The sequence below is a fragment of the Gorilla gorilla genome, chromosome 17, assembly GCF_029281585.2.
Source record: "Gorilla gorilla gorilla isolate KB3781 chromosome 17, NHGRI_mGorGor1-v2.1_pri, whole genome shotgun sequence".
In the NCBI taxonomy this organism is placed as follows: domain Eukaryota; kingdom Metazoa; phylum Chordata; class Mammalia; order Primates; family Hominidae; genus Gorilla; species Gorilla gorilla.
In genome coordinates, this window is record NC_073241.2 from 76,782,829 (window position 1) to 76,801,340 (window position 18,512).

The window sequence follows — 18,512 nt, forward strand, 5'->3', positions numbered from 1 at the left end:
AACCAGGATCTAGAGAGGAAAACAGTTCACCCAAGAGGAAAATAATTTGGCCATGCCTACAGTAAGGCTTTTTGCTGACTCAATGTTCTTATCTGTAAAATGGGGTGAAGTACCACCTAGATCATTTATTTCAAAAGATATTGTGAGGGTCAAGTGAGAAGTGGAGGGATTTTTAAAGGAATGACTTCAGCTTAGTGTAATTGTTCATTTCCTGGTTGTGACTTCTCCCTTTGTTGCTGCAGGGACAGAGGGCTCCTGGTCCACAGAACACATTCCCTCACACTCATCTGCCTCCTTCCCTGTTGGAAAATGAAGACTTGCCTCCCCTGTGCAGTCAGGAAGTACCTGCTATCAGGGAGAAGGGAGGTTGGGGAGAAGGCATTCTCCCTGTGAACCAACTCTGCCTGTCTAACAGCTTGCCTGTTTTTAATTTAATCTCGTGCCATCCTCGTTAGCATCTGGTTATTATTAGACCATAACCACAATAATAAGTATTCCACTTGTGTCTTCTATTTGCAGAGTGCTTTGCAATCGTTTTTGTTAGTTGCAGTTCAGTTGTCCTAGAAACCAGTATACACACAAACAGAAAGAAAAATGGGGTGGGGGTTAGGGTAAAGTGTCTACCAGGCAGCTCAATTTGTCTTTGACCAGCAGGATGCCAATGTTCCCTTGGGGGCACTTGGAGAAGTTAGACTAAGGTAAGGTAAAATTTTCTTTGGCCAGAAGAAAATCTGGAACCCAACTTGGGGATCTCTATTCAGTGGGAACACCTAAATGTACCTGCAGGTGACCTGGCTACTGCCATCCAGTTAGTTAGTGCAGAGCTAGCCCCATGGTTCAGGATGTAGAGAGAGACTGTTCCTTGTCTTGCATCTGGGGCGACATCTGAAGAAATCGCCTTGTACATAAGCAAATGTACAACTCTCTCTCTCTGGGAGATCAGTCAATTACAGCAAATTGAGCTATTTCATTTCGGCTTGCAAATGGCTTTCGGTTACACTAGTAGACACATTAATCTAATAACTAATGATCATATATTTCACTAATCATACAGCCCTGCATGTGGTATAATATCTAATTATATTTAATATTAAGACATCTTCACATGTGCATTTTTACCAACAGTCTAGCTCAGAGAGCCATGCAAGAGCAGCATGGCAAAGAGGAGGAACCGGCTTCCAGGTTGGAGGGCCGGCAGGCAGGCAGGCAGGTAGGAAGCGGGCAGAGTCCAGGAGGCTGAGCGCTACCCCTCTGGAGGGGGACCCTTCTTTGAGGATATGGAAGAAGATCTGTGTCAAATCAGGACCAAAGCTAACTCATAGGAAGGTTTTGTGATAAAAGCACCCCCTCCCACCCCACCAAGGCAGACTCATTGGAAAAGTGGCCCGTTGCCCTGAACTGACATATCCTGAGCCCAGGAGACTCCGTTGAGCAGCAGAGCATGCACTGATTTCAGCCCCATTTGGGCTCCCTCACCAGGTGCCCTAGTTCATGGCACCATCCAGGTAACCCTAAACTGCTGCCCTGGAGAGCTTGGAGGCAGAATAGGAAAAGGGAAAACACAGCCCTCTGCAGGGCCAGCTCAGGTACCTCATCCTGTATCTCTTCTGAAACTCCAACCCTGCAAACAGCAAATAACCTTGTTTGGGGGCTAGGGGAATGGCGTTACTGCACAGCATGGGGAGGGAGGAGGTGATACTAAGGAAGGCCTTTGGGTCCTGGGCCAAGTGTGTGTCTGAGCTTTGGGTCCTTCAGTATCAGCTTCCAGCTGTCATCTCCTCCACCCCTGGCTGCATCCCCGGGGGGAATCCCTGGGAGACTGGCCATCTGCCTGGTCATTGCAGTGACTCTGGGATTGTTGTCCTGGGATGGACAACCTGTGTCACTGTTTTCTTCAGGGACTGACTGATTGGGGTGATTGAGACCTCTTTCCAGCCCAGCCATTCTGATGTTCTGGGACTGATAGTAAACAATTCTCTTGAGGCTTAGAGGTGTGAAAAGGGCCAATCAACCAGGAGCCTGGAGTCCAAGCTTGAGCAAGTACTGATGAGCTCCATGACCTCTGGCAAGCCAGTCTACCTCTGAGCCTAAGCTACTCCCACTTCCAAGGAGATAATGACCCCCTCCAGAACTTTAAAGTGGCAAAATGCAAATCAATAGAGGGTACTAATTCACCCTTAAACAAAAGAGCTGCCTCATCAATACCCACGGACAGCTCCCTTGCATACGGACAAAAGATGTGTTACCTTTGGGAACCTGCACTCCACCCCCTCTCCAGGCATCATCAACTCACATGGCTACAGGAACCATGCAGGTGGGCACTGAGTGTCACAGGAGGGAGTGGAGGGGGTCATGGCATACTAGGGAAGCACATCCTGACTAAAGACAGTCAAATTTGAAAAAGAGAAAAGAGGTCTGTAGCCACCACTGCACAGTCTTTCACAAAGATCCCTACCTCTCTGCACCTTCAGGTCCTCTGGCAGCCATTGCCCATCACCCTGGACTCAGCTCCAAACCTCTTCCTGGTGCTCAAGCCATCCCCTTGTTTCCTCTGCAGGGACCCTGCGGCTATGAGACTTTTCCAGGTACAGGTGCTTGTGCTTCTGTGCCCAGTTTCCTTGAGCACTTTTTTTGTTTGCTACAATTCCCTGTTGCAGTTGAGACAGAGACTGGTGAGGAGTGAGAAATTTAAGAACACAGCAGGCAGCATAAAGATGAGCATTAGAGGCTGGGCGCAGTGGCTCACACCTGTAATCTCAGCACTTTGGAATGCCAAGGGAGGCGGATCACTCGAGGTCAGGAGTTGGAGACCAGCTGGGCCAACATGGTGAAACGCTGTCTCTACTAAAAATACAAAACTTAGCTGGGCATGATGGCAGTCACCTATAACCCCAACTACTAGGCAGGCTGAGGCAGGAAAATCACTTCAACCTGGGAGGCGGAGGTTGCAGTGAGCTGAGATCATGCCACTGCATTCCAGCCTGGGTGACAGAGCAAGACTCTGTCTCAAAGGAAAAAAAAAAAAAAGTTGAACATGAGAGAGTCTGAAAAGCCAAATGCTACAGTCCACTGTGATGGCAGAGGGAGGGCAGGGGTCAGTGGAGAGAAGAGAGCCTCAGCATTTCAAGGCATTAACCCAGAAGGCAGTGGTTGGGCTACATCCATAGGAATAGGACCAAGTGGGATATTGGCTCATTCTTCACATCTTCAGCCAGGACTTAGGCATCAGTCTGACTTCTGCTTATATCCATGCCTTTCTGTGTGACCTTGGACATATCACTTCATGCCTTTGAACCTCAATTTTCTCAATTTTAAAATGAGGGATGGCATGGCATGAATGAAAAGCAAATGACTAGAGGAGAAGAGATCAAAGAGAAATAAATATGCTTTGTGAGGTGCTTCGAGAAGTGGTGATCAAGGTCTCCCCAGATCTTATGGTTGAGTTGGAGAGATGTCTAGAAAACTTCCCATCTATAAAGTGAGAGTCATCATCCCAGTTCCTTCACGGGGTTGGAGTTAGGACTCAACGAAATGATGCAGGAGAAGCATCTTGTACGTTAACTGTTATTGTTATTACTATTGTTGCTGCTGTTAGTCCCAACCCCATCAGGCGTAGTTGATATGTACCATGTCAGAGGCAGGACCAAAAACCAGTGTTTGCTTATGTAGGTAGGGATACAGCCTACAGATCCAGTCTAGATACAGCCTGGATCTGGGGACAATCTATAGATGTGCTTTTTCTGTAGTTTATACAGTGTCTTAAAGAAAATTTGAGTCGACATTTAACAGAGGGGACATAGTGTTACAAATTGTAGATTTCTTGGAAAATTAAGATATATAATACAGTGACAATGGGCCTACACTCCATGTATTGAAAACTGGCTGGGTTCAGGAGGGGCTTCCTTGCAGAAGGAAGCTGTGGCCTCCTGTGTGCCCCAACCTGCATGCACCTTCACTGCAGACCTGCTCTATCCATGTATAGTAGCATATTCATGTATCTGTTGGCTTCTGGAGTCTTCAGAATTTGCCATGTCTGTAATGAATGCCTTTGGAGTTCAGGAGTAAAGTTATGCTTTCCGTCCTCAAAAAGAACAGCTACCTGCTAACAGTCAAGCCAGACTAGGCTATGCTGCTGTAACAAGTGTTCTTAAAACAACAAAGTTAGTGTCTGTGTCTCTACTCCTCTTAATTACTCAGGGACCCAGACTGACAGAGGCTTCATCTCGACACACAAATCCATGGTCCCCTGGCAGGGGCAGGAGAAAGAAAGCATGGCACACCACACACTGGTTCTTGAAATGTCAGCCCAGAAGCAACACTCATTATGTCCCCTCTCATATTAGTGGCTGGTGCAAGCCATATGGCCAAGCCTGAGCTCATGGGATTTATAGCCCTCCTACAGGCAGGAGAACCACATAATGCAGACTACCAAAAAGCCATAATAACATAGCTCATTGTTCCACAGTTTTAAATTTACTACAGGCTACCAGTCCTTTTCTCTAAAATGTTCCTACTCCAGTCACTCCCTGAAAGTCAGGCATGAATAGTCAGTTGCCAGGATATTGGAGAGAGAGGAAGAAAACAGGAGCTTGAGGCAATTAAAGACCAGCGTGGCCTCATTCACAGTGGTGCTAAGAATTGGTCCTACCACCCACAACTCCAAGAGAGAGGCAAAAATGTGTGGTGATAAAGGACAAGCCTGGAGCCAGAAGTCCTGGGTACTGGTTCTGATGCTAACCTTGCTCTTGGCTGTGAGGTGTTGGACAAATCACTTTCCCACTCATGGAGTGCAAGGGGGTTGGTGGTTTTCAAACTGTGTTCACTGACAATCCCGGAGCCCCACCATAGGCAGGAGGTGAGGGAAGGAGAAAGGCCCAGGTGACAGGGAGGTGGTTGCCCAAGTTGTTTCAACCAGAACAGCCTTACTTTTCTGCATTTTGTGCATTGGGCTGCCAAAGGAGATTTGCTTTGGCAAAGGGTTCTATTGCTTGGACAAGTTTGGCCACCATTCTATCTGGTTTGTGCTCTCTTGGCTCCCATGTGGGAAAGTTTATGGGAAAGTCCTAACAGAGAAAGAGCTCCTACCATCTTGACCCCCAGGAAGGTGACCCAAAGGAAGTGAGAGAGATGTCGGAAGTTTAGAGTTTACAGAAGTAGCAGGGGAGACAGTTGGAGACACAGGCAGCAAACACAGGCCACATGGTGGAGTTTGAACTCTATCTTGATCAGGAAGTCTTTGAAGTGTTTTAAACAAGGAGGCACAGTCAGATTTGGAACTAAGAAAGATCAAGCCTGAGGTATGGTCACATGGCCCAGGACACTCCTGAAACAGCGCCTCCAAAATGTATCCAGAACAAAGTTTTCCCTAGCCTCTGCCTCCATCTTTCTCTCCATGCCTTTCCTTTGGGAGGTGATGAGGTGGATCGGGGTTCAGAGGAAAGTAGAATTGACAGGTAAACAATAGAGCCTGGATCCCCCTGCAGGCTCTCAGCTCTTTGAGGACACCCCTCCCCTCTTTCCCCTCGAGCTTCCTACAGTGAGGACAAGGAGACCACCCCTTGGGGGCTCCCCTCCTGCTCCAATCAATTCTCCTCAATTACCAACAAATCTAAATGTGATTTATCTGTGCAAGAATCATTCCAATATCACACGAGAATCTATCAATAAAACCCCCAAGGCAATCTTGCTTAGAGTTGTCAATAGAAGCTCTAAAGCACAAAGGCATAGCAGCTAGCAATCGGTATTTTTGCCTCCCTCCCCCCTTTTTGGGGAGCACTTAATTAAGTCGACCAGAAGCTGTCAAAGATAATTTTCAAAGCACATGACCTCAGCAGCTGACATTTGATAATATTACATTCCACGTTGATTGAAATTGATTTTCCCCTCTTTTTGGGGGGATGGAGAAAAGGGGGGAGGGTGAGGTCACAGAAGAGGGGAGGCTTAGATCTCTTTGGCTGTGGTACTCAGCCCAGACCAGCAACGTGTGGGGTCACCACAGGCAGGCTGTTGGGCTCTCCTACCTTCAATGGAACCAGGGCTGGGCAGCTGTTTTCCAGCTGAGCCATCATCCAGAGCCGGTGGGTGGAGCTCCACTTGGGAGGAAAGATACAAGAACCTGGTGTGCAAGGACCGGAAGCTGACACACAAATAGCACCCAGCAAAGTTGACGGTATCCAATGGCCTCTGTTTGCTGGGAAGATATTGGCACTAGAGGGGCAGAGCACAATGAGAGGTGGCAATTGGCTGGTTTTGGTTAAGTTTGTTTCTCACATTTGGCCATTTAGTCTATAATGGATGTGCTAGGTCACTATGGAGGTTGGCTTTCCTTTGACTTTACTGCTGTTAGAGAAGCTCATTCCAGCATCTCCAAAACCCCCACACTGAACCCTCCTCTGAACCTGAATAAGGGCATGCCGGCAGTCACAGTCTTCTCATTACTCCACCAGTGCAAATCTCTAAAGTCCTCAATAGACCCAGAGTAGTCCTCATGCAGACACCCACCCGTCATCCAAATGATGTTCATCCTCGGAGTGGGCTCAGCCTTGGTTCTTGTCCTACAGTGCATGTGGGATGCTGACCATTTGGCTTCTTGGTTTCTGGATCTTTGGCATTAACTCCTGGTGTTGACTGACCCCTTGGCTGACCAGTTTGTGTCTTACTTCTGGCTCTAGGTAAAAAGGAGGTCTGTAACCTCTGCTCCCAATCTTTGGTTTTTCATGTGTTCCTGCTTTGAAGCACTGGCTGGGACCAGAACACTGACCTCCACACTGGACTTAGTGCATGGACAGGGCATTGCAGACTCAAGAGGAAGTTGCATTTAAGATCTCAGGCCCCTGGTTGGTTGTGCTCTTGGTGTATTTGTATCCCTAGCATGGACACCTTCTTTCCTAGGTTTTTGAGGCCTTGGGCTGAGGTTTTCTTTAGAGACCTCTGCTAAGACTTCTTATGGAGGGAAGGGAAGGAAACCTTGAAGACACTTCCCCACTACCCAGGATTTTCCACTCCTAGCCCTCCCCCTTGACATCCTCCACCCCCAGGGTCCCTAAAACTAACAGAGCTTTTAGTCTGAGGCTCCTCAACAGTGAGATCAGCCCCACGTCTGTGCCGTTCCGAGGGAAAACAGAACAGAGAGAGCTGGCATTTCCTCCAGTTTTAGACTCTTGCTTTTACCACTGCAGGAAGTGATTCAAGGCTTAACCCTTTCATTTTTGGCTTGTCATTTTAATCAGCCTCTCTGACACCTGACAGCACAGCACCCTCTCCCAGCTCAGCTGAGCTCCTGCCAACTTTAACACATGAGTGGCACTGACTAGATTGAGGCCTGGGAAAGGCATTCCAGGAAATGGGTATGGCATAAAGGAGGTAAGAGGCACAAGCAGCTCTGGGGCTTTTTCAGCCAATCTTGAGCTGGAGGAGATAATAGTGAAGAGTGTACAGCTACGAAGGGGAGGGGAGTTTAGACTTGGTGCAGGAGGCACAGGGCCCACGGAGGTCTTGGTCCTATTCATACATCCTGTTTTAAAAAGGAAAAACAAGCCATTATAAGTTTTGAGCCAGATGTTTAAAGGCAGTGTGGTCCAGTTGGAAAAGTACTAGACTGGGAGAGAAGACTCGGACTTTAAGTCTCTGCAACTAGCTGTGGGCAAGGCATGTCGCCTTTCTGAGCCTCCATTTTCTCATTTGTATAGTGAAGCTTCAGAGGTGATTGTGTGGACTAATGGTGCTATATATCAAAATATACAGTGTAATGATAGTAAATCTTTTCTTTCTTTTTTTCCTCCTCCCCAGATGATTGGCATATATAACTTTTCACATGTATGATGTCCTTCTCTTCGGGATTGCTTTTCTAAGAGTAAGGAGAAAGATGGATATATGTTTATGGTAATGGAAGAAAATAGTGGCTCAGATGATCCAAAGCAGTAGATAAAATAATTTAGCTAACTTTCAGCTGCATAATGCTGTTTTATTTTTATTGAGATACATTCACTTTTTAAATTTTTTTATTTTTATTTTTTATTATACTTTAAGTTCTGGGATACATGTACAGAACGTGCAGGTTTGTTACGTAGGTATACATGTGCCATGGTGGTTTGCTGCACCCATCAACCCGTCATCTACATTAGGTATTTCTCCTAATGCTATCCCTCCCCTAGCCCCCAACCCCCTGACAGACCCCAGTGTGTAATGTTCCCGTCCCTGTGTCCATGTGTTCTCATTGTTCAACTCCCACTTATGAGTGAGAACATACAGTGTTTAGTTTTCTGTTCCTGTGTTAGTTTGCTGAGAATGATGGTTTCCAGCTTTATCCATGTCCCTGCAAAGGGACATGAACTCATCCTTTTTTATGGCTGCATAGTATTCCATGGTGTATATGTGCAGCATTTTCTTTATCTAGTCTATCATTGATGGGCATTTGGGTTGGTTCCAAGTCTGCTATTGTGAACAGTGCTGCAATAAACATATGTGTGCATGTGTCTTTATAGTAGCATGATTTATACTCCTTTGGGTATATACCCAGTAATGGGATTCCTGGGTCAAATGGTATTTCTGGTTCTAGATTCTTGAGGAACCACCTCACTGTCTTCCGGTACCGAAACAGATATATAGACCAAAGGAACAGAACAGAGGCCTCAGAAATAACGCCATACATCTACAACTGTCTGATCTTTGACAAACCTGACAAAAACAAGCAATGGGGAAAGGATTTCCTATTTAATAAATGGTTTTGGGAAAACTGGCTAGCCATATGCAAATTTACTTTTTAATACTTCTTTTCTAATAATTACCACTCCATCTATAAACATTTCATCTCTAAATTATACAAGAGGTAAACTGTATACATGCTTTCAGACAGAAACCATGTGAGTCAGGGTAGGCCTGGTGATGTTACATTAAGAAACAGCGCCTGCAAACTCTGTTTATTATTTCTTGCTCAGCCATGTGTTCAACAGGGGTGAACAACGGGTTCTATGCTTCATAGTCGTGGCGGGTCCCAGATTGATGGAGTCGCTAATTCAACACATGTTTGCATGATTGCAGAGCCAGGGAAAAGAGAGAGAGTGAATCACGTACTAGCTGTTAAAGCTACTGTCCAGAAGTGTTACTTACTCTTATAGTTTCTTGGCCAAAGCAAGTCATACAACCATGACTAAGTCCATGTGGCAAAGAACTGCTATTCTACTATGTACCCAAGACAAGAGGAACAAACATAAGACCAAGTGACAACTGTTGGAACCCAGGTACATAGTGGTTACACTTGGGAGCATAATTTCAACTTTGTAAAATTTCTGAAATCTTGGTCAGAGCCTCTGAAGAAGAGTAAACCATGATTAAGCTTCTTTCCTTTGACTTTTGGCAAATGGAGGTCTTACTATTTGCAGAAGACCCTTTGGGTGCCTCATATCAGATCCTGTTGGCTTATTTCCAATACAGATGCTACTTTGAGAGGCAGTTCCAGGTGAGCTCAGACACATGCTGGCCTAGTTCCATCTTGATATGGTTTTTCTATGTCCCCACCCTAATCTCATCGTGAGTTGTAGCTCCCATAATTCCCACATGTCATGGGAGGGACCCAGTGGGAGGTAATTGAATCATGGAGATGGGTCTTTCCTGTGCTGCCCCGTGATAGTGAACAAGTCTTATGATGTCTGATGCTTTTATAAGGGGGAGTTCCCCTATACAAGCTCTTTTGCCTGCTACCATGTAAGACGTGCCTTTGTTTCTCCTTTGCCTTCTGCCATGATTGTGAGGCCTCCCCAGACATGTGGAACTGTGAGTCCATTAAACCTCTTTCCTTTATAAATTATCCAGTCTCGGGTATGTCTTTGTTAGCAGCTGAGAACAGACTAATACACACCTCAAGCACACAATGATTTCCACCCCTGGGCCTTCTCCAGCAGGAATTTTCCCAATCAATTAAAAAGTGCATCACAGAAATGCAGGGGTGTTATCTCTGAGATGACACTCAATCAATGATGGGAGCCAGTAGATAAATATTCCAGCCTTCCATCCTTCAGATGGAATTCTCTATGATTCTCAGCAGACTTGTGGGCTACAATGCCTACTGCCTATGGCTGCGACCTTGACCATGATCCCTTACGCTGGCTTTTTCTCCTTTCCTGTCCCACTCTTCCTGATCCTTCACTCCTTGGATCACCTCCCAAATAAATAACCTGTACCCAAGTTTTTGTCTCAGGCTGTACTTTTGGGAGAACCCTTCCTAAAATAACAAGTCTTCAGAGGGAAAAGGATTGCATATATCTGCTCAAAAAGTGTAGGGGGTGAAGAAGCATTGTTGGAAAAGAGAGGAACAGCAGAATTAATTTAGTCCTATATCAAAATAAGTTTACATTGTCTGATGCTGAGGTCAAGGGGAAGACTGGGTAAGGGAAGTAAGAATGTCCATTTGAGGTTTAACTTGTCAGAGCAAATTTACAGTTATTTGCAAGTAGTTATTTGGGAGGTAACTGAAGCTAGCTATCTGATTCAATGTTGTAAGGAAAACTGGGGATCAACCTACCCTGTCCATCTTCTGAAGACTAGAGAAGAGAAAGGCCTTGACCCTTGCCTGAAAAGTGTAGTTAAGATCTCTAAGATTTCTTTTCCTGGCTTCAAGGGAATCCTTGACTGTGCAAAGCAGGTCTGGGTGGGAGTTTGGGGTAACAAACAGAGCATCTCTACATAAAGAAGTTAGAGAAATTGATTTTTTGCTCTGGTGAGAGAAAGCCAATAGAAAGAACAAGGTGAAGGGGGAAGAGTGCAGCGCTACTCTGGAGCCTGAGTTGTAGAAATGGCCTAGGTCCTTTTGTAGTTATTATTTTCTTCTTAATGTAGAAGGATGTCTGGTATTAATTTCCGAGTAGCTTGTTTTCGTAGAATTCCTTCCACCTCTTCAAATACTCAGTAAAGTCTACTACACGTTAAATGCCTTGTGTTCATGGGTATGCCTGGAAATTAATGGAAATTTTATTCTGAGTTCTGAGCCAGGTAAACTCTATATCCAATGGAGATAGCTGGCTCAGGACAGCAAAGTGTTCTACAAATGAAACAAATTCAAAGTATTTGGGGCTTAGAGATGGGGGTTTGCAGAAATCTTGGGAAAGGGTTGGCCTTTCCCTAGCCTATGGAAAGAAAACCTGAGTTAGTCTTACCATGACCCTAAGAGAGATGGGGGCCTCAAATGATATCTCAGTTACTGAACACATGAAGAAAGGATTCATTAACCTATCTTGGTGGATGAGGAAATAGTGCTCAGAGCAGCTGCATAAATTCAACACTTATTTCTTTCACCTCACAGAATATTTTGCTAAGTGCCTGTGGGGTGCTAGACTTAGACTGTGAGTGACATTTTAAGGCACTTATGCCCCGACCCTGCCCTTACATCCTGCCTAATGGGCTAGGGCAAAATCAAATGTGCACTCTGGCTTGCTGACATCATTTGGGGACCTGTCAATCTCATAGCCTGCTGCCTGTACCTTTTCTTGTGTTCGCTAAGAATCAGGTGCTCAACAACAGCTACCTTCAAACCCCAGAGTGGAGCCTCTGCTATGCCCAAATGAGTAAAGTTGATGGTTTTTAACCACTGCACTAGATTCAACTACTTGCTGATGTGGCCATTCCTAGCTTAATGTGGCCTATAAGCCTACAATTAGATAGAGATATTTCAGAAGCTGAGACTAATGGGTACTGAATTCTGGGATGCTGATGAATTCTGTACAACTATGTTAACTAATTCAACCACAGTTTCTTTCCTTAGTCAGCTTATCAATTGGTGACTATGTGTTGGCTTCCTACTCCGTGGGGAGGGCTCTCTGTTGTCCACTAGGGTGAGGTGATGAGACTGTGTTAACAGCCGTGATTCAAACAGGTAGTTTGAATGGAAACATTAGAATGGAAATAATTAGGCTGAGTGTGGTGGCTCATGCTTGTAATCCTAGCACTTTGGGAGGCCAAGGCGGGCAGATTGCTTGAGCCCAGGAGTCTAAGACCAGCCTGGGCAGCATGGAAAAACCCCATCTCTACTAAACTTACCAAAAATTAGCTGAGTGTGGTGGCGTGCCTGTGGTCCCAGCTACTTGGGAGACTGAGGTGGTTGGAACACCTGAGCTCAGGGAGTCGAGGCTGCAGTGAGCCGTGGTCGCACCACTGCACTACAGCCTGGGCGATGGGAGTGACACCCTGTCCTTAAAAAAAATAATAAAAAGAATGGAAATAATTGAGAGAAACCTTTTCTTCTAGCTTATTTGTTGTTCCAAGGCCCTGTCTTCCTCAAATTGAGAACAGCAAACTTGGGCCAATGCTGTTTCTCCACATGAAGTCAACGCCTATCTCCTTTCTCCCTGTCAACATCTCGCTCATTGTTCAAGGCCCAGTGCAAGTCCCCTCTGTCAAGAGGCCTTTCCTGGCCTTCTCACCCTTCTAATTTACTGGGCGTGTGCGGATTGTTACTCAATTGTTACTTCTGTCTATGTCAGTGTTCTTTTGAACACTGATCCTTGGAAGCGTTAATAGACACCAGTGTAAAATACCCCATTCTCAGATGCATTTGGGAAAACATCAGGTTTAACAAAGGTAAATGGGCTTCTTTAAAGCAGGATGACTCAGAGCCTTTAATATGCCCATATCTGCGCTTATTACCAGGTGACCATATCTAGAAGGGGGTGCCACTACAAGTGATATCAGGATGATCAACGAAAACTGGGACTACCCCAAGTAAATTAGGACATATGGTCACCCTAATTAAAATCTCTCCAAGTGGTATTTCCCAAACTCCTCAGACCAAGGATCCTTTTGTCAAGGAGCATATCTCAGGGTACTATTACGTGAATCACAGTTTGAGAAATGCTGGCGTGCCATGTGACCCAACTAGCATGTGTGCACCTCAAGAGCAGGGCCTGGGTTGTGTCCATCTTTTCCCCCTTGGCAGTTCCCTGTCCTTCTAATGCAGTTCCCTGCAATAGCAAAATTAAGGAAGAAAATTACTTCTATTTTCCTTGGGCATGTCAAGTAAGAGGTGGTTTTAAGAGGTTTTGATACATATATTAGATTTCTTCAGAGAAATAGAACCAAAAGGAAATGCGCATGTGCACACACACACACACACACGCACACACACACGAGAGAGAAAGATTTTAAGTAATTGGCTCATAAGATTGGGAAGGCTTGGTAAATCCAAAATTTGCAGGATAGGCAGTAGGCTGGTGACTCAGGGAAGGGCTGCAGTTCACATCCAAAGGCTGTCTGCTGGCCCAACTCCTTGCTCAGAGGAGGTCAGTCTTTATTCTACTCAGGACTTCAACTGATTGGACAAGGCCCATCTGCAATATGGAGGGTAAATCTGTTTTCTTCGAAGCACCATCTTAAAGTTCATCTCATCAAGAAAAATATGTTCACAGGGACATCCAGAATAATGTTTGACCAAATATCTGGGTGCTGTGGTGTAGCCAAATTGACACATAAGATTAACTACTAGAATAATATGGGAGGTTCACTTCCTTTAATTGGGGATGTGTTTGGAGCAGGGGACCCAGCTCTAGCCTCAGGAGAGTCATACGGGGCTGAGCACGTGTGATGGCTGTAATGGGCCCACTAGGATTTGAATTGAATGAGGGTCTTTAGCCAGAGAAGAGTTATGGAAAAGCCTGGAATGGGAAAAGCAGCAGCTCTCTCTCCTTACTGAGGCAGGTCTGAGCTTTGTGGAAGGAGGGAAATGAAGAGCGGTTTGCATAAGGGTCTTGATGAGACCTCATGGTGTTGCTGTGGCCCAAGTGACAAACCGAGACACAGAATTGGGGGCAGCAGCCCTTTCCCACTTCATCATGGAACCCAGAGTGAGACTGAGAGGACCAGTTTTCTTGGTGGGGCGGGTGGGGGTGGCATGCAGCACCAGTGGGTTCCCTGCAGGGTGACCAACTGTCCATTAAAAGTAATGGCAAAACTGCCATTACTTTTGCATCAGCCTAATAAGACTCTCAGTTCCAGAATCAGGAAAGTCCTGAGAAAATCAAGATAAGTTGGTCACCCTACCTGAAGGTCTGCAGCTCTGGAAGCCCTAAGAGACAGCCCTTTGGGCATGGATGTACCAGCTACCCAGCACAGAGCTTCAGGAGTAAATGTCACAGAGATTCTGCCTCTAATGGCTTCTTGGGGAGCACATGCAGAGACGAGAAAAGGAGTGGATGACAGAACATGAGCTCATGTGGGACAACCCCAGGAGATCCCAAAAATATCTGGGAGCCACTTTGAAGGCAGCCGGAGTGTCTGCATCATGCAGTGGAAGGAGGAATTTGAGTAATTGCTGTTCATGTTACTCCATTTACACCCACAGGCTGGCGAGGCCTGGGGAAACTCAGATTACAAATTCATGTCATCCTGAGGAAAGTTCCTTCAAAAACCAAGCCTCTGGTCTAAGTGCGAGGTATAGCCCTCGAAATTTTTCTACACCTGTTTGTTCCAGTAAGGTTTATTCACTCACTCACTCAGCCAGCATTTACCGAGTGCCCTCTATGTGCTGCGCACCGGCCACACAAATCCTTGCAGATCTCACAGTCTACGAGGGAAGACAGTGGAAAACAGCCCTTAACTGCAGCATAAGTGGTGAAATTTGATTTTAGTGGAGTGCTGTGGCAGCCCTGTGTATTGCTGTGTGGTCACAAGACATTCTTCTCGCTGGCATTTATGAAAGGGTCACTTTATTCCTGTACATTGTTAGTGCTGCTAAGTGGATGCATTGGAAAGGAATTTTATGCTAAAACAAAACAAAGAAAAAAATCACCTAGGTCCATAAACATCCCACCTCCCTGAAGAAGTAGAAAATGGTTTTGGAGCCACATTAAGTCCCCTACTGGGGACTGTTTTCCAAAAGAAAGAACATGGCTCAGATTTTCCGGAGCTTACTGCTAAGCTCACTGGTTACAGCAGACCCTGCTTGGTGCCTATTCAATGTCCATCCTCCCATTCTTTATCATTTATCAAATTTAAATTTATTCAGCATGGCAGTGTGTCTAGTTAAAAACACTCACCTCAATCAGAGTATTTCCAAATCAATAAACACTAGCCAAATCTTGGAAATAACTGTTCTATTTGTCTCAGAGAGATGGGGCATAAGGAATACTAAGATGTAAGTTGTATTGCTTAATATGTGACTAAAGGAACACATTGGCATATTAATACCTAACAGAATAAAACAATTGAGAAAAAGTTATTAGAGAGTGTATCTGACATCATGCGCTAAGTTTTAAAACAAGGAATGGTCTGTGCTCCTGTTATTTTAGTGTGCAAGGAACAGAGGTGCGCCTGGAAGGAATGGAGCTGTTATCAGTCATGGCTTAATGTTTGCTACAGTCCACACAAAGTAATGTGATACAGCAACTGGGTAGGTAAGAATAATAACAACAAATGACTAGCATTTATTGAGTCATTTTATACAAGGCACTATGCTCATATCTCATATCATTTTAATGGAATCCTGTAAGTTAGATGTTATCCACATAAACACACACACACATACTCATGCACACTCACACATCCTCAGCTTCCCCAGGCCAAACATGAGATGATCCAGGAAGTTTCTGATGAGGTGTTTAAGGAGACCTTGTAAAAGAGGGCAGACTCAGCTGCTAAAGGGCATTATACTTTTTATTCCCCCATTCCCTCTCCCATTCTTCTGGCCTGGAACTTGGATCTGGTGCCCATTGGTGGAGCAGTCACCTTGCAAGTTTAAAAACCAAAGTCACATGCTAAGGATGGTGAACCAGGAAGAGAGAAGGAGCCTGTTCCTTGAATTCTGCACCTGGGCTACCTATTCCTAAACTCTGTTACATGAGAAAAGTAACATCTAATTTGGTTAAGCACTCATTCAGGTTGTCTAATCTGTAACCAACCACCCACATCTTCATAACTTAAAACAACAACAGTTATTTTGCTCATGAACCTGCAGTCTGGGTAGGTGAGGGCAGCCAATCTCTGCTCTACCTGAGGGCAGTTGGGAGAGTAGAGGGGTTGGGGTTATCTGAAGGTTTGTTCCCTCTCATGTCTGGTGGGTGACATTGACCGGTGACTGAGATCTAAGCTGGGACTCCAGCTAGAATTCCTGCATGTGGCTTCTCCTTGTGGCTTGGGCTTCCTTACAACATAGTGGTTGGGTTCCAAGGTCAAACATCCCAAGAGAGGAAGATCCAGGCACAAGACAGGTTATCCTTTACTACCTAGTCTTGTACATCATGCAGTGTTGCCTCCATCACCAGAGGTGTGGCTATGGCCATTTTTATAAAACACAATCTGCCACAGCACTCTTATCAGGTTTCTGTTGCATGCAGCGGATTCCAACACTGACTGAGCAGGCATGACTGCCATGTGTTCCCTGTGACCACTTCACACTTTCCTACCTGTCTCTGGTTTGCCGTGTGAGGTCTACAGTGCTACTGGTTCTCAAACCACCTACAGCAGATTATGGGTGGCTACTTAAAGGAGAGCATCCTAAGGTGTGAAGATGCTTTCAAGTCCTGATCATTAGATATGCATCTTAACATTTCATCTGTTCACATATAGAAAGTGTTTTGTGACAGGTATAAAAGAAGTTGTGACTCCTAAGAGTATTTACAGTCTTCTTAGAATATCAGTATTTACACACAACACAATTAGCAAACAACATGCAATGGTGAGTAACATGGTTTTAGAAGGGGTGAAGCAGATCAAGTGCTATAGATGATAATACAGTGTAACAATCAGTGTGGCGTGAGGCTAATCAGGGACAGCTCCATGGAGTGTACAGAGGGGGGAAGGAGAAGGAGGACTTTCAGGTAAGGGTCTCAACAGGAACCCAGCATAGAAGTGAGAATGAATTTGGTGTGTTCATGGACGTGGAGGCAACTGGGCTGATTAGATGGTGCACTCTTTTAGGGGAGCAGGGAAACAAGGATGAAGGGGGAGGAGGTCAGTGGAGACAGCAGGATTATAGATAAGAAATTTCTTATAGCATCAGATGTCCAAAGACCCTCTCTCTGTGTCCCTTCAAAGAGATAAGGGAAGTTGGTTTGTCATCTTGAAGCACAAGGAGTGAACAAAGAATAGTTCCCTTCTTCCTCAAGACAAGAGCAACCATACCTTATTTATTTATTCAAATCCCATTTACAGATACACTAGTATGTTTTAGACACTGAGGACATTAAAGTGAATGTAAAATATCCCTGATCTGACCTCAAAGACCTTCTAGTCTACTGAGTTACGCATGGCAGAAGTTGGGCTGTCACTATGATGTCATAGTGTGAGGGGTGTGATGGTGAGGCAGGCATAAGGTGGAGATAGAGCACTCACTGCAGCCTAGTGTGGGATGGAGGCCAAGGAAGGTGCCCCAGAAAGGGGGATTTCTAAGTGAGTGTTTTGAGGGACTAGGTCCCAACTTCTCCTCTAGCTCCTTGATGGATAATGAGTTGGCCAAGGAGTAGGCAGTATAGTGGAGTAGAAAGAGTCCTGCCAGATTGTGAATTGGGAAGCCTGGAACCTTAGGTATATCTTTGTCTCTATGAGCTGTGTTACCTTAGAAAAATTACTTTCCCTCTCTGGGCCTTAAATGTCCTCCTTCATAAAAATGGCCAATGACCTCTAAGGTCACATCGAGCTCAAAAATTCTATTGTCAGATGGTTTCTCTGAAAGGAAGTTATGTGAAGGTGCTTAAGGAATGCATATGTTTAGTTAATTTCATAACTTGGCTTCCTATGTACAAATTACGGCTACCCTGAGAGAGACCCAGTTCTATTAAAAGCCTGGCATTCGTTTTGATCATGCTTAGAAATACTGCGGGAAATCATCAGCAATGCACATGAAACCTCCACTCACTCATACTCCAGACAGATGACAAAGTGATAAGCAGAACTAATTCCCCAGGGCAATATTTCTTCCCAAAGCATAGATATGGGTGAATTATTGCCATTCTTAATTGCCTAATGATTTTTTTCCCCTTTCATGTAATCTTTTCGGGGGGTTGTATTTTTACCATCTTGCAAATTCATATTGGCAGAGTGATATACATTGTCGAATAAAACACAGTGGCCAATCCATCAAAAATCAGGCTGCAGTTGCCTTGAGATTTTTGGAAAGAGTCTACAAAAAAGGGGAGGCAGAGAGGTGGGGAGAGAGGGTGCTTCAGTAACATGGGCGATCGCTTCCTGGCTGTTGGGTCAGCAGTTCTCACGGCTGACCCTGGGATGGGCTGAGCATTTAAATCTACTCCCAAGTCTTTTCCTTCTGGGTTCAAGTTTTGGCTCTTCAGGGCGTTAGCCTTATTAGCCGCAGCTGTCTGGGGAACTCAGAAGGCAATTAGGCCAGGGAGTGAGCCGTATAGGGGATTGGTAATGGAATGTGGATTCTTTTCTCCCTGACTTAATTGTTTGCATCTGACCAGAAATCATTACCAGCTGATGGCTGCTTGGTGACATCTGTGAACTAAAGTGGGACCCAATGGAGTTCTTAATATGTGATGAGAGAGGGTTCTTGGGAGAGACCTCATAGACAG